Source organism: Sminthopsis crassicaudata, chromosome 3 (genome assembly GCF_048593235.1).
Source record: "Sminthopsis crassicaudata isolate SCR6 chromosome 3, ASM4859323v1, whole genome shotgun sequence".
NCBI classification, from domain to species: Eukaryota; Metazoa; Chordata; class Mammalia; order Dasyuromorphia; family Dasyuridae; genus Sminthopsis; species Sminthopsis crassicaudata.
The window spans coordinates 447496844-447511612 of record NC_133619.1 but is presented as its reverse complement, the minus strand read 5'-3'; the positions used below and the strand labels follow the sequence as shown (position 1 = coordinate 447511612).

The 14769-nt window shown below is 34.9% G+C and overlaps 1 long non-coding RNA gene across 1 annotated transcript in view; it reads left to right on the top strand.

Moving 5' to 3' along the window:
- The first annotated feature begins 901 nt into the window (after window positions 1–901).
- The window catches only part of LOC141562905 (uncharacterized), an 88001-nt gene continuing 74133 nt past the window's right edge, over window positions 902–14769 (top strand). Inside the window, exons 1-2 of the long non-coding RNA XR_012488275.1 lie at window positions 902–1425; window positions 6903–6997. This is a non-coding gene — a long non-coding RNA (uncharacterized LOC141562905). The remainder of the gene's footprint in view (window positions 1426–6902; window positions 6998–14769) is intronic.

Here is a 14769-nt window from a genome sequence, read left to right as displayed (position 1 = left end):
ATTTCAAGGAACCCAACACACTTTCAAAGATGTTGCACACTTTGATCAAAATCATGCGTGACTACCTCTAAGTGGATCTTATAATTATTTGACAATATCAGACTTCTGCTTCAACATGACTAATATTTCTTGCAGTTTTTAAAAAAACCCATTCTATTAATATTTCCCTTTCTCTCTATCTCCCACAAATTATTCCCTGCGGCCAGTTTTTATGCTGTGACTTAATTTATAAAAGGACCAATTCTATGATTTCTTACTCATTGCTTAAAAGTAATGCCAACTCATAATTTTTGTTGATTTTTTTCTCAAATAACTTAGACCATTGCAAGGTTTTGGCCAATGCAGCTAAACCAAAATTAACTCAAAGCTATTATGAAATGCCATTCTACTGCAGTGCTCTCTCCATAAAAAAATTTCTGAAAGTATACCTCAATTTGTGGGGTCATTCAGCAATTGAGTTCTGTATTCTTTATTATCAATTTGACACAATAGTAACAAGAAAAGCAAGAATATGAAAACAATCCATTTTTGAAGGAAGAAAATCTGCAATCTAGAGGCAAAGGCAATTCAACAGCTAAGAGCTGCAGTGAATCATTTGGTGCTAATAGTTACATCTACTTATGCTCTCCCACAACACCTTCCAGCAAATGGATTTCACTCACATTTTAATCAGTCAATTCAGCAGTAATCCCAAATGGATAGAGATGTTTGTTAAGTAACCTCTAATTTTTAATTTATTTATTCATGAAATGACTTAAAGCTGGGTTTGCTAGAAGAGTTACTCTGCTTACGGAATCATGCTGACAGTCCTGGTTTCTCCTGGAGATTTCTCCTGCAGCTCACAGTATGGCTGACAGTCATCTGCCAGAATTCTAGTATATTAACCATTGAATCATTCAAACATATTTACCTCCAAAATATGTAGCAAAATAATCAGTCTCCTCCAGTTTCCATAGCCCATGCACTGTTAATATGAAGGAACAGTCCTATTCGCTTGTTAGATCATCAATGGCTTATTTCCTACACTTGCCCTAGCACACTTTACATAAGGAGAAATCAGTGCTGGATCCTGTGCGGTAGCTGAATGTCATCACTGGCAAGAATAAGGGGAATTGACAGCAGGCAAACACTCAGGCAGGCTGGTACTTTGCATGTAGATCACGGACTTTTCCTCCCTTCTTCACTGTTCTGGAAAGAGCGTTAAGAATAGCAACTTGGAGAAGCTGTTCATATTCTTCTTGTCCGAGTTACCGGAAGCCGCAAAAGGTAAATCTGTCAGCAAGTTCTGAGCAGCCGGGTAAGGAAAGCCAACACAATTGCTTTGAAAGGGCTTTGCATCCACACCTAAAAGGAAGGAGCAGTGTATTGGCTCAGACACACAGTTTCCTGCTGCTGCACGATTTTACCTAAGTTTAACTCCTCATGGTGAGTACAGGGGAAGTAATGGTGAGTACAGGGGCAAGGAACCGATCCCAAGAAGTATACTTTCTTAAAGGCTTATTTCATTTTTCTTGAGCAAATATCATGTTGAATGCAAGGCAATAGTGTTTGTGAGCCTTTGTATCAGATTCAGAATTAGATAGATTAATTCAGATTATAATTACATGTACTGTCATTTTTAATATTCCCTTGTGGTTAAATGGTCAAAAAAAACCCTAAACCCAACAACTTCTTTAAACTATGCATTTGTGTTAGAGAATTGTCCCAAGCATTGCTTGTTTCTATAACCTATGCTGAATCTACTAAATATGTTTCAATATTTGAATTTGTAATTATATTTAGTCCAAAAAGTATTTTCTCAAGGGGGCAAGGGAGAAGAAGCTAAACTTTTAGATTATTTTTGTTGGAGTCAGTCTGTTCATTCCCAGAGAATATTGTCTGATGGCAAATTGAAATGCATGCTCTCATCCACTGATTTTTCCACTATATCTAATTTATGCAATGAAAGATGTCCTTGAGAATGTGAAGCAAAAAATAAACCCTGCAAGAACAAACTATTGATATGATATCCTTACATGGGAAAGAATTATATTTTCTTTTATATACATAAAGCAATTATAGTTTAATATGGATATTACATCATATTTATAATTTATGAGTCAAACAGATGTTTAGAAGGAGCCACATTTAAAAATAATGGTAGTATATTATCATTGCCTCTAGAAATTCCAGTATAATCTGGCCAAGTGGAAATAGAACCATAAGTAACTGGAAATAGAATCACAAGATTTTAGGAATGGAAGAAACCATCTTATTCAAGTTAATCATTTTGTACTGACAGTAAATTAGGCAAAAAGATGTTAAGTAACATACTCATGGATACATTATTGAACAATGGAGATTTGAATACAGGACTCCTGATGCCCTATGATGTCCCATCACCATACCATGATGAATAGCTATCATTTGAGGCTAAATAAGTAGTCTGACATAGTAACTTTTAGCCTCGTACTAGAAAATTTGGAATCAGCAGACTTGGATTTGAATCTTTGCTTCCTATGAGAGCCATATTACTTCATTCTTCTAGGTCTAAGTTTCTTCATTCATATAGTGGATTAATAACTTGTACTATCTATCTCATGGAGCTATTGTAAAAAGCATACTTATGATATAATTGAAAAAGTGCTGGACCTGGCATAAGCAGGCATGAGATAAAGCTAAATTCTGCCACTTGCTACTGGGAACACAGGAAATATACTTAACTTTTCTAATCCTCAGTTTTCTAATTTGAAAAATGTAGTTAAAATTTGGCCTCAGATACTTATAGATGTGTAACTCTGGGCAAGGCACTTAACCCTGTGTGCCTCAGTTTCCTAATTTGTAAAATAGGCTGAAGAAGGTAATCACAAATCACTCTAGTATATTTGCCCAGAAAACCCCAAATGGGTTCATAAAGACCTTGGCACAAACTGAGCAATAACAAATCAATAAACTGTCAGAAGTTAAGTGGATTGTTTGAGATCTTATAGAAAGTAAATGGTAGAGACAGAATTATTAAAAAAAAAAAAAAGATTTGGAATTTAGAGGTCACATAATCTGGCTTTTTTCTTTCTACAACTGAAAAAAACACATAACCAGATAGGTTAAAAGACATACTAAAGACCACAAAAATAAAGTTGAATAGTTGCAAGTCAAATTCAAATCCTTTGGCTCCAAATTTATACTTCAACTTTTCTTTCCTGCCCCACTCAAAAGTCATTTGCCTCCAAATATATGAGTCATTCTATCCATACCACATATATAGAGCCACATAAATCTTGGAAGTGGGTGTTGTCTTAGAAACTATTTAAATCTGAGTATCTCTAGTAAGGAGAAACCACCACTACTATTCATAAGGAGAAATCTTGATGAATGAGATCCCCAACCTTATTCTTCATCCTCATGAGAATATAGGGCTTGGGTATTTTGCTGAGAGTTCACAGATCTCTTGGGTTGGCTGTCACATGATTCCCATTCCCATCTTTCAGAATGTAGACCTGTTCTACTCCATGCTAGCCTTGGAATGTGTGGAAAAAGGAAGAGAGCTCGAAAGAGGGAAAGAGAGATAAATTCGAGCAAAAGAGGAGAGAAGGAGTGAGGGAGAGATGCTCATTTCAGAGTTCTTTTTATACCCTGAGACGAATTTGTCTTCCTAAATTTCAGTTAGTCAATTAATTTGAATCCTTTGTATTCCTAAAATCATTACTAAGTCCCAACAGATTTCAGGATGACCTTGGGAAAAACACTCCATTGTTTTAAGTGAAGATATTCTGTATTTTCTTTAAGTATCAAAGCCTTGCCTCTTATGGAAGTTAGTCAAGGATTTTAGAATCCAATTTAAAGCTATATTCTTGACAGTAAAATCCCTGAAGGCAAGGAAAATGTGATATATGATATATATATGTATGTATGTATGCATTTACCTCCTAAACAAATATAATATTCTACACACAGTGGGTGCTTGATAATATTGTTTAATTGAATAGAAATAACCTTTTTAATAGAAGGAGCCATTATTTTACATTCATATTATGCTCCAAACCAAAGTGGTTATACAACATTTGGTAGAACTAATGAAATAGATGGAGTTAAAACTTTTTATGAGTAGCTCTCCCTTCCCTAAATCACTGTCAATCAGAAGATATACCTACTGCCTCTGATTATGAGGTCAAGGGACAGGATAACTAAAAGACACAAAGTTCAGGGTAATCTCCTTAGTCATAGTATAGGCCTCTGACAGAAGATGGATAGATAATACCCACAGTTTGTGGGTCACAGGATTGACATTTCTAGTTCTTGATGTCTAGTTTCCCTAAGACAAATCTTGGGAGATAGGTATAATAACTTGGAATTTCAGACTCCTATTTTTCAGGATTTCTTAACTAAAGAGTCCTAGCACTGCCAAATTCAGGTGTGTTCTAAGAAACTGAGACTAATTGTATACAGGTAAAATGAACATCTTTATTCAGCCCACACTCATAATTAGAAATATCTCAGGCAGAAGCAGGGACACCATTAAGATAGGTTGTTTTCAGGTGGAAAGTGGGTCAGATTATTTTGATGAGTGAATAGATTTACACAAGAGCAAAAATGGAATCAAGTGGTCCTTTTTTCCCAGATCCTACATGAAACCAAATAAGCACTACCATTGAAATGACTCTAAAGTTCCCTGGGCTGAGGGGACTCAAGTCCTAATATGCTAATCGGCAATCCTAAAGTGGTTAGAGAAATTCTGGTACTGAAAAAACTAGACTGTTATGGGCACAACACACAGTGCCCCAATGTCAGTAAGCCAAAGGTCTCTATATCTAACCAGTCTGAAAACAGAAAAATAGCATTCTTTTTTTCTGTGTGTGGAAATTTTGTCTCTTTTAAGAGTCCTATTATCAAATAATATTATTAGTGACAGATAAATCTGAATATGATTTATTCATGATATATCATTCTAAATATTTGGCAGAGAACTGTATGCTATTCTTTCTTTTATCCTCCTCCTCTTCCCCCTCCTCCTCCTTCTCTTCCTCTTCCTCCTTGTCCACTTTCTTGTTTTGCTTCTGTTTCTGCTTCATTTCTGAAATACTATGAATAAAGGAAGAGGTATTGAAGTACAGGAGAAAGAAAATGTCTTTTTTTTTAAGGAAAGATGAAACTTCATATTACAGTCCAATGATACTGACTTTAATTCCTAGTAAAATTTTAGATTGTATTATTCAAAAAATGGTTAACATCTAGAAAGAAAGCAGTGATCAGAATAATCCAGCTTGGACAAACAAGAAGGAAGGAGGAAATGAGCTTTCATTAAGTATCTTCCATGTGCCAGGTGTTTTAAGCACCTACCAAATACTATTTCATTTTATCTTTATAGCCCAAAGAGGTAGGTGCTATTATTATTATTGTCATTTTATAGTTGAGGAAACTGAGGCAAAGAAGTGATTTGCTCAGATTCACACAAATAGTATCTATCACTGGATTTGATTCAGATCTTTCTGATTCCATGTCTGATGTTCTGTCTACTGCATCACCTAGCTGACTCTACACTATGTACCAATTACAGACATGGCTAGAGGGAAAATGAGTGATGCAACAAATATAAATGGAATGAGTGATCATAAAAGACACAAAAAACAAGTTTTATTGTGCAAAATTAAGAATGATTTGCAAGCTAACATTTATCAAATACCTACAATGTGCCAGACACCATGTCAAAATGCAAAGAAGGGCAAAAATAACTTCTGCTCTCAGGGGGATTACAATCTACTGGGGAAGAGAGCATTTAAACATTGAGGTACAAACAAGATATATCCATAATCTCAGAAGAAAGATAATAGAACTAAGAGGCTTTAGGAAAGGTTGTTTTTCTTTTCTTTTCTTTTCTTTTTTTTTTTTTTTTTTTTTTTGCAAAAGGTAGGATTTTACCTAAGACTTGAAAACCAGGCAAGGGGAGAGAGAGATGAGGAGGAAGATCATTTCTGGTAAGGAGGAAAGTCATTGAAAATGCATGACATCAGGAAATAGATTGTCTTGTTCAAGAAACAAAAAAGGCCCGATGATACTGGGGATGAATGGAGGATATGGACAATATCTAAATCTAACCAGAAAATTTCAAATTTTGGGAAAGGTATGTTACATTACTTAGGTATTTGATTTTGACAAACTTTTTAGTTTACTGCTTCTAGTTCTGGCTCCCTGGAGAATAATTTTGTTCTTTTATTAATTTTAGACCCAGGGAACAGTGGCAGAATGAAGATTTTTATCTTTAAAATTCTGAGATAAACAATACATTTGTGAAAAAAATTAAAATTTGTCCAACTAAATTAATTAATATGAAGATCCTGGTTTAATCCTGGGTTCCTCTAGGGTGAAGTTAATCCTCAATAGCTCCTAAAGGTCTTCATTAGTGTGACTTGAACATCTGGTGGTGAATTGTTGTGAACTATGATAGTAATAGTAGTAGGGGAAAAGTCACAAAATTAAGCTAGAAATAGCTTCAACTGGTAAGCTTAGATCTCAGTTAATAAATTGAATTGTTTGTAGATTTACATCTGTGTTTCTCCACATTTTAAGTCTGTCACAGATTTCATTGGCATTCTACCAGTTTAACTATATGATCCTTCCATTATACCCCTCACATTTTCCTCTCCCTCCTAAATACATATAGACACAGAATGTTATTATACAGGAAACACAGACTTTGTGGTTTCACAATTTGGATATTAATGTTTAAAATATTCTGGCACAAAAGCCATATTGTTCTCCATCATTCCTCTTTTTAAATGTCCTTTCACATTAAGGGTAAGTCAAAGAGATTGATTACATTAAAAAGAAATTCCCTTTTAGATGTTAATCCCTCTTTCTTCTTTTTGGCTCTGTTCCTAGCTTCTTGACATCAAAATCATGGTCTCTCATTCTGAATCTTCTTTCAGGCCTAGAGATTCCTCATCCTGGAGCACCCAACCCTTCCTGTGATCTTCTCAACAAAAAAACATCCCTCTCTAAGGCCTCTCTCCTGCTCCTATTGGTGAGTTCTTTCTGTACCCTCCATTTTGCAGAGGAACTTACCCTGACCTTCATTCCCCTCACATACCTATTCTTGATTTCTGGACTTCAAAAACCCACCCCATTTCAACTCCAATTTTTCACCTTCATTTTGTGTATTGTCTTCCCAAAAGAGAATCCTCTAATACTATAAGAAATTACAATTATGAATAATTCAGAGAAGAATTCAGAAATTTGGGGTGATTTGTATGAAATGACACAGTGAAGTGAACATAAATCATGAGAACAATATGCAGAATGACAACAACATAAAAGAAAATAATGTTAAAACTCCATTGAATTTATATAAATGGTAAAAAACAATCTCAGGTAAATTAAGATAAAGGTGAGAGTCTATGACTTTTGAATGTGTTATATGCTATCATATGTAATCAAAGTCTTTTTATTTGGATCACGTTTTTGTTGTTGTTGTTGTTCTGAGAGAGAATTCACAGGGAATATAAATATATAATTATATACAAGAAATAAAATGTATGTATATATACATATGTAGATATGTGTGTACATATGTGTATATAGTCAGTCATTTTAATTATATTTGAGTCTCTCATACCATTTTGGGCTTTCTTGACAAAGATACTGGAGTGGTTTGCCATTTCATTTTCCAGCTCATTTTATAGATGAGGAAACTGAGGCAAACAGGATTAAGTGATTTGCCTATAGTCACATAGCTAGGAAGTGTTATACACTTCCAGATTTGAACTCAGGAAGATTTATCATACACACACAGTTGATGACCTTGGGCAAGCCACAACTTCACTGAGTTTCAGTTTTCTCATTTGTAAATTGGGAATAATAATAATTATATTTTATAAGCACTGTAGCAAAGAAAGTGATTCATTGACATGAAAGTATCAGATGAATATGTACTTTTTTTTTTTTTTTTTTTTTTGCATTACAGCTTTCTCCAAACCAGGATGTCAGTCTGATTTATGAGCTCATGAATTTTCAGTCAGACAACCAATCAATCCATCAAGAAATATTTATTGAGCATCATTCCTAATTTATTGTTTCTAAAAAAATATACATAAGCACTTTGAGTCAGTATTCCAACTTATTACTGAAGTTTGGAACTCACTATTTGGAATTCAACTTTCTGGGCACAATTCTTAGCTCATGATCAAAATATAATGTGAAGCTATCATTATAGTAGAATTAGAGAGATACTCTTATTTTTTGTATTGAATTGTAATTAATAACAATTCTATACTTTATATAGAACTTTATGGAACATAAAGTACTTTACAAACTCTATCTAATTTTGACCTCATGACAATCTGGGAAGTGGTGCTATTATTAGTATTATTTCCCAATTTACGAATGAAGAAACTGAGGCAGACAGAGGTTAAATGATTTGCCCATAGTTTGTAAGTGTCTGAATCATATTTAAATTCAGATTTTCTTTACTATAGTTCAGGGCTCTAGAACTCCAAAAAAGAAAAAAAAAAAAAGAATAGGAAAGAAAAAAAAGGGGGGGGGGAGAATGGGAGAAAACAGGGAAATAAGGAAGGGAAGGAAGAGTAGAGGAGAGCAGGAAAAAGCATAATACTGTTAAATAAATGATCATCAGTTTTTTCTCTTCCTCCCTCCCTTCCTCCCTCCCTCCCTCCCTCCCTCCCTTCCTTCCTTCCTTCCTTCCTTCCTTCCTTCCTTCCTTCCTTCCTTCCTTCCTTCCTTCCTTCCTTCCTTCCTTACTTCCTTCCTTCCTTCCTTCTTTCCTTCTTTTTTTCCTTACTTTTTAATAATAGGTTGGAAGGGATTTTTGTTAGTTTCTTGGCCTCTTACTACTCATGTGACCTTTGGCATGTTCCTTAATCTTTCTGGGGTCCCAGTTCTTTATCTTTGAAAATGAGGAAAAGAGGAAGTTACACCACATATCCTATAAGGGTCTAAGCTTATTAGGCCATCTAAGCTGTAAGTAATTAGTCCCTCAGGCTTACAAACTAGGAGTCATCCTTGACTCTTCACTATGTTTCACACACCAACCCTTCATAATCTAACCTGCTGCCCAGGTTTATCAATTTCATCTATACTCCATCTCTCAAATATGGCATCCCTTTCTACCCTCTGACACTGCCAACCTTCTGTTGTAGGTTATCATTTTGTACTTTTGACTATTGCCTTAGCCAGTGGTGCATTTATCTACTTACCTCAAGTCTTTTTTCATTCCTTCATTTAGCAACTAAATTGATTTTCCTAAAGTACAAAAGTGACCATGTCACCCTCCTACTCAATAAGCTCTAGTTTCCATTTTATCTCCACAGTCAAATACAAAATTTTGTTTAGTTTCCAAAGCTGTTCACAATTCCATACTCCAGTCTTATACTTTATTCCCCACCATATATTCTTTGATTCAGTCCTGACCCTGGACTTTTACTTGAAAAAGACATTCTATCTCTTGGCTGTAAAATATTTTCACTTGCTGTCTTCCAGTGATCTCCTTGCTCATCTTGCCTGCTGATTCTTTGACTTCCTTAAAGTCCCATCAAAAATCCCTTCTTTTCCAAGAACCTTTCCCAATTCCTCTTAATTTTCTCTGTGAATTATTTTCTCTTTATCATCTATATAACTGGTTTGTATATATATAGTATTTGCACCTTATCTCTCCATTAGATTGTAAACACCTTGAGGGAAGAAATTGTTGCCTCTTTTTGTAGTCCCAGAATTTATCACTGGGCCTGGCACTTAGTAGGTACTTAGTAAATGTTTATTGATTGATTGATTATCCTTTAACTTCTTGTGCATAGATAAGGGAGTCTCAAAGTCATCCACTCAAAGTAAATAGCAAAATTAAAATCTTGATCCTGTGCCCTCAAGCAATGCTCTTTCCACTGTGCCATTTCACTGTTATTCCCTGATTTAAATTTCCATTTTCCTTCCAGAGTTTGTTTCATTGCATTTAGCAACTATTTGCAAATATTAAAGATACCAGGAGTCTCTTTTAATTTAATAAAATTATTTATTCAAAACAATTAATGTAACACTATTGTATATAAGACATAAATTGCAAAAAACATAAAATCATAACCACTAAAAAGACCATAATAGAAATTACAATTGAAAGATTACCATAATTTTTCATCCACAAATCATACTGTAAAGGATATTTCAGTCGTTAAATGGAGATGTCAACTATATAAACCAAAGGAGGGAAAATGATTTCCTAAACTGGATCAGGTGAAGTATAATTTAACACTAACTAAGTGGGAATGCAGAATCCAGATCAATAAATCGTTTCCTATGACCAGAAGTTGTTAATGAAGTAGGAACAGAAAACTCACACTTCAGCAAACCAGCATAAACTACAGAACCTATAGGATTTACTCATTCTATGTGTGCCAACTTTATTCTGATTTCTAAGCCCATTTCCCCCTACTTTATGATATCCCAATAGAACTCCCACACTTGGTTAGCTGGAGGGCTTGGACATAGTTGTTATACGCAACTTCAAAATACAAATGTGCTGTATTTAAAGAAAATTTAAACAATTTCCTCCCCATAGTATCTATAGATGTGGTAAATTATCCTCTTGGCACTTTTATTATGCACCTGAAGTAAATGATAAGAAATCAGGCTAATGTACAATATGGAGAAAAATAAAGCATCTGTCAAATATTCAAACCTTATGCCATGTGGCCTGTGGAAGAGCTGTTCATTAACCACAAACTTGCCATGAAGCCTTTTTCTTAGCCAACATTCTGGTATGTTTGGCTCTTCTAAAAATATCATTCCATTGTTTCACTCAGAGCTGGGATTAGGATGAGTGAATAATTCTTCAGCTCTTTAAAATTCAATGATGAAAAGGTCTTCAGAAGTGCCGAGCCCTGCAGTTCTTTGAAATAGTCATTCCCAAAATGACTTATGTTGGAGGGTTGAAAGTCTCAGAAGTAATTAGTCAACTAGCCAAACAGCTGCACATTTCTCTGGATTTAAAAATGCTGTTTTCTGTGCAGCCACATTCTCAATGCAGAGATGAAAAAAAAAAAAAAAAAAAAAAAGGCAAAAAATGCTTTGTCAGCATGATCGACTAAGCAGTACAATTTTCTATCTATTCATGCCGGCTTTAAAACACTATAAATAAATCATAACTTGCAATCAGCAACAGCAAACTTTTTTTTTTTTTAACAGAATAGAAGGAAACCCCAAATGTGACCCATATCAGCAAAACCCACCTAGGATTTAGAACTGGAAAGGACCTTAGAAATTGCCTAGTTCAAACCATTCACTTTATAGATAAGGAAATCAGGAGACAAAAAGGAGAAGTAATTTCATAAAGGTCAAAAAGGTTTTCTGATTTCAAATATTTCACTCTTTCTGCTTTACTTGTTATTTATACCCAGAAAATCTAGGAATACCAAAAGTTCACAAAACTCAGAGTAGAAACTTTTTTTAAAAAGTAGATTGAGGTAAGGAGATAGTTAGAATGCCCCCCCTAATCTTAGTGTAATTTTAAGCTTTGATAGCTTAGAACATATCAAATATAAGACCTATAGATATTTTAAAAGTATGAAAGTTTAAAACTGAACTAAGACTTTTGGGGAACCATATAGACCTCATGGAAAATGAGCAACACTCTCCCAGAGACTTAGATATGCTCAGTTATTAATAGACATGAATTAGGTGGGGCTCCCAGAAACCATTTTTTATTACAGCTCTCTGCCAGGAAATCTTTCCTATACTTGTTAGGAGCTCCCAACATTTTGCACCTACTGTCATTCTTCATTACTATTCTTAGATTTTTCTGAGCTGCCAGTAGATAATTCCCAGTTTTATTCTTCATTAGGGATTTCCTATGTTTTTTGGTCACAATTACAGTACTAGTTATTTCTAATATGATTCTACCAGCCCTTTGCCATTTGAGCATTACAGAATAAATACTTCAGAGTTTCTCTATATTGATAAAAAAAAAGTATAGGTCTGTGTTATAATTCTAATGCAGTGCCAGATAAGTGGGCTTTCATTCCAAATTCTCTCTCTCATTCCCAATGGTGCCTTCCAACCTCTGAATCCAGTGAAGCTTAGCCAAAGGGTAGAGATACATCATAGCTTTGATCTCCAAGTATTTCTATAACCATTACCAATCAGGGGAACCAATGGTAATAAGAAAAGTTATCCAATGATATCTTAATTGCCAAATCTAATAGCCTTTTTTTCAATCATCATCCTTTCTAATGCTCTCTAGTTTGGTTTCTTGGAGGCTTCTGAGGTAGCCTTCCTTTCAGTTCAGTAATCACACATGAACAGCAAGATGTTAAAGTCCAAATCCTTTATTGTCTCCTTTCTGGGGTTGGGCAGCTTTCTGGAGAGACTTTCAGACCAGCCTTGGTCTCAGTGGAGGAAGTGCAGGAGGCCAGGCCAGCCACCAAAAGCCTGACTGAAGGTAAAATGAATTTGTCTCCTGGGTTCCCAGAGCTTATCTCCTGGGGCTCTCAGTCCCTGCTTATATGCTCTACACTGAATATAAACCAATCATTATATCACTAGGAAACCATCATTTGTTGTAAGATTAAATCATACTGAACCATGCTAAACTAGATAACCATTGTCTCATCAATTCCACTTAGTTAGTACCTTGTAAGCATCCTTGTTTCAAGTTCAGAGTTCTGACCCATAACAATCCTTCTTGACCCCTTTGTACCCAATGAATAACCTCTTCTCTATAGTTTATTCTCTTTGGGCTGTTTTACTCTCCTTGGCTCTGTGTCTTCAGCCCCTAATCTAGGCAAACACAGAGTAAACACATAAAAATACTTGTTGATGGATTCATTGATGTAAGTGATACTTACAAACCTCTTTCTCCTGTGTTTCAAACTGACATATTTTAGATGAGAAAAATCTTTGTTTTAATTTTCTTGTCATTATATCATTAATTTAATATATGACTCTTTGTGTCTTTTTTTTTTTTTTTTTTTTTTTTTTGAGTTTTTCATGACAAAGATACTGGAGTGATTTTCCATTTCTTTCTCCATTCATTTTACAGATAAGGAAATTGAGGGAAGCAGGGTTAAGTGACTTTTTCTAGAGTCATATAGCTGGTGTTTGAGGCTGAAGATGTTTTTATTAATTTTAAGCACAAGGCTATGCTACCTAACTGCTCTCCTTTTAGTTTAGAAACTTGGAAAAAATATTCTCAATTGTCATTCAAAACCCTTGAGTGTCCTTGAGCACAATTGGGCATAATTATCCAAATTACTGGGGGTTTATTCCTGCTAAATTTTCCTGTATACTGTGATGGGATAGTGGAAGGAAGAAAAAAGTAATAGTCCCTATTTTAAAATAATAGGTAAAATAATAATACAGAAGGCACTTTAGTGAGTTGGATAATCATTATAAATGGACAGTCAGCTAAATAGTATCTCAACAAAGAGATTTTTCAATGTCACTTTGGAACTTTAAAAAATACAATTATATACTTTATCATAAAATATTTTGATTGGAGAAATATTATTCAGTATATGGCCATACTCCTAAGGCTGGTTCTAGGAAAAAATTATTTATTTATTTTTTAATTAATAATTTTTTATTATATATATATTTTTTATAATATTATCCCTTGTATTCATTTTTCCAAATTATCCCCCCCTCCCTCTATTCCCCCCCATGACAGGCAATCCCATACATTTTACATGTGTTACAATATAGTCTAGATACAATACATGTGTGTGAATATCATTTTCTTGTTGCACAATAAACTTTAGATTCCGAAGGTACGTGTAACCTGGGCAGACAGATATTAATGCTAACAATTTACATTCACTTCCCAGTGTTTCTTCTCTGGGTGTAGCTACCTCTGTCCATCATTGATCAACTGGAAGTGAGTTGGATCTTCTTTATGTTGAAGATTTCCACTTCCATCAGAATACCTCTTCATACAGCATTGAAGTGTACAGCGATCTTCTGGTTCTGCTCATTTCACTCAGCATCAGTTGATGTAAGTCTCTCCAGGCCTCTCTGTACTCCTCCTGCTGGTCATTTCTTACAGAGCAATAATATTCCATAACCTTCATATACCATAATTTACCCAACCATTCTCCAACTGATGGACATCCATTCATCTTCCAGTTTCTAGCTATTACAAAAAGAGCTGCCACAAACATTTTGGCACATATATGTCTCTTTCCGCTCTTTAGTATTTCTTTGGGATATAAGCCTAGTAGTAGCGCTGCTGGGTCAAAGGGTATGCACAGTTTGATAACTTTTTGGGCATAATTCTAGGAAAAATTTAAAGGTAGAAAAAGTTGGTCTTTCATGCTTCCCCATCACTTCTTTTCATTCCTTCTCCCCTATACTTTTCTCCAGGTTCCTATATTCATACTTCCCACTAGATATGGAACCCTCTACTGTGAAGTTCTAGTAAGGCTTTTCCTTCTCTCCTGCCAATATCCCATGGTCCATATCCTTTGGTCTTCTCTCTATCAAGTTTTTATATTCTATTTCCTATTCCCTCAAAGTCTGTTTCGCAGGGCTAAACAATCTAGTCAATGTTAATGGGCCCCATTTAGCAATCCTCAAAGATCTGGACCCATGAAAAATCAACCTTGGTGTCATCTATTCCCACTTCCAAGTCCTAATTTAACATGTACTAACATTTAGTAATGTGGACAGGAACAAATAATTTAATCTCAGTGTCCCAGGCATCTCTCTATGTTGTAATGTGATTACTGTTTTGCTTTGATAGAATTTTCATAGCAGGAATTCTCTACATTGATGAAATCACTGTCTCAGACAACTGAG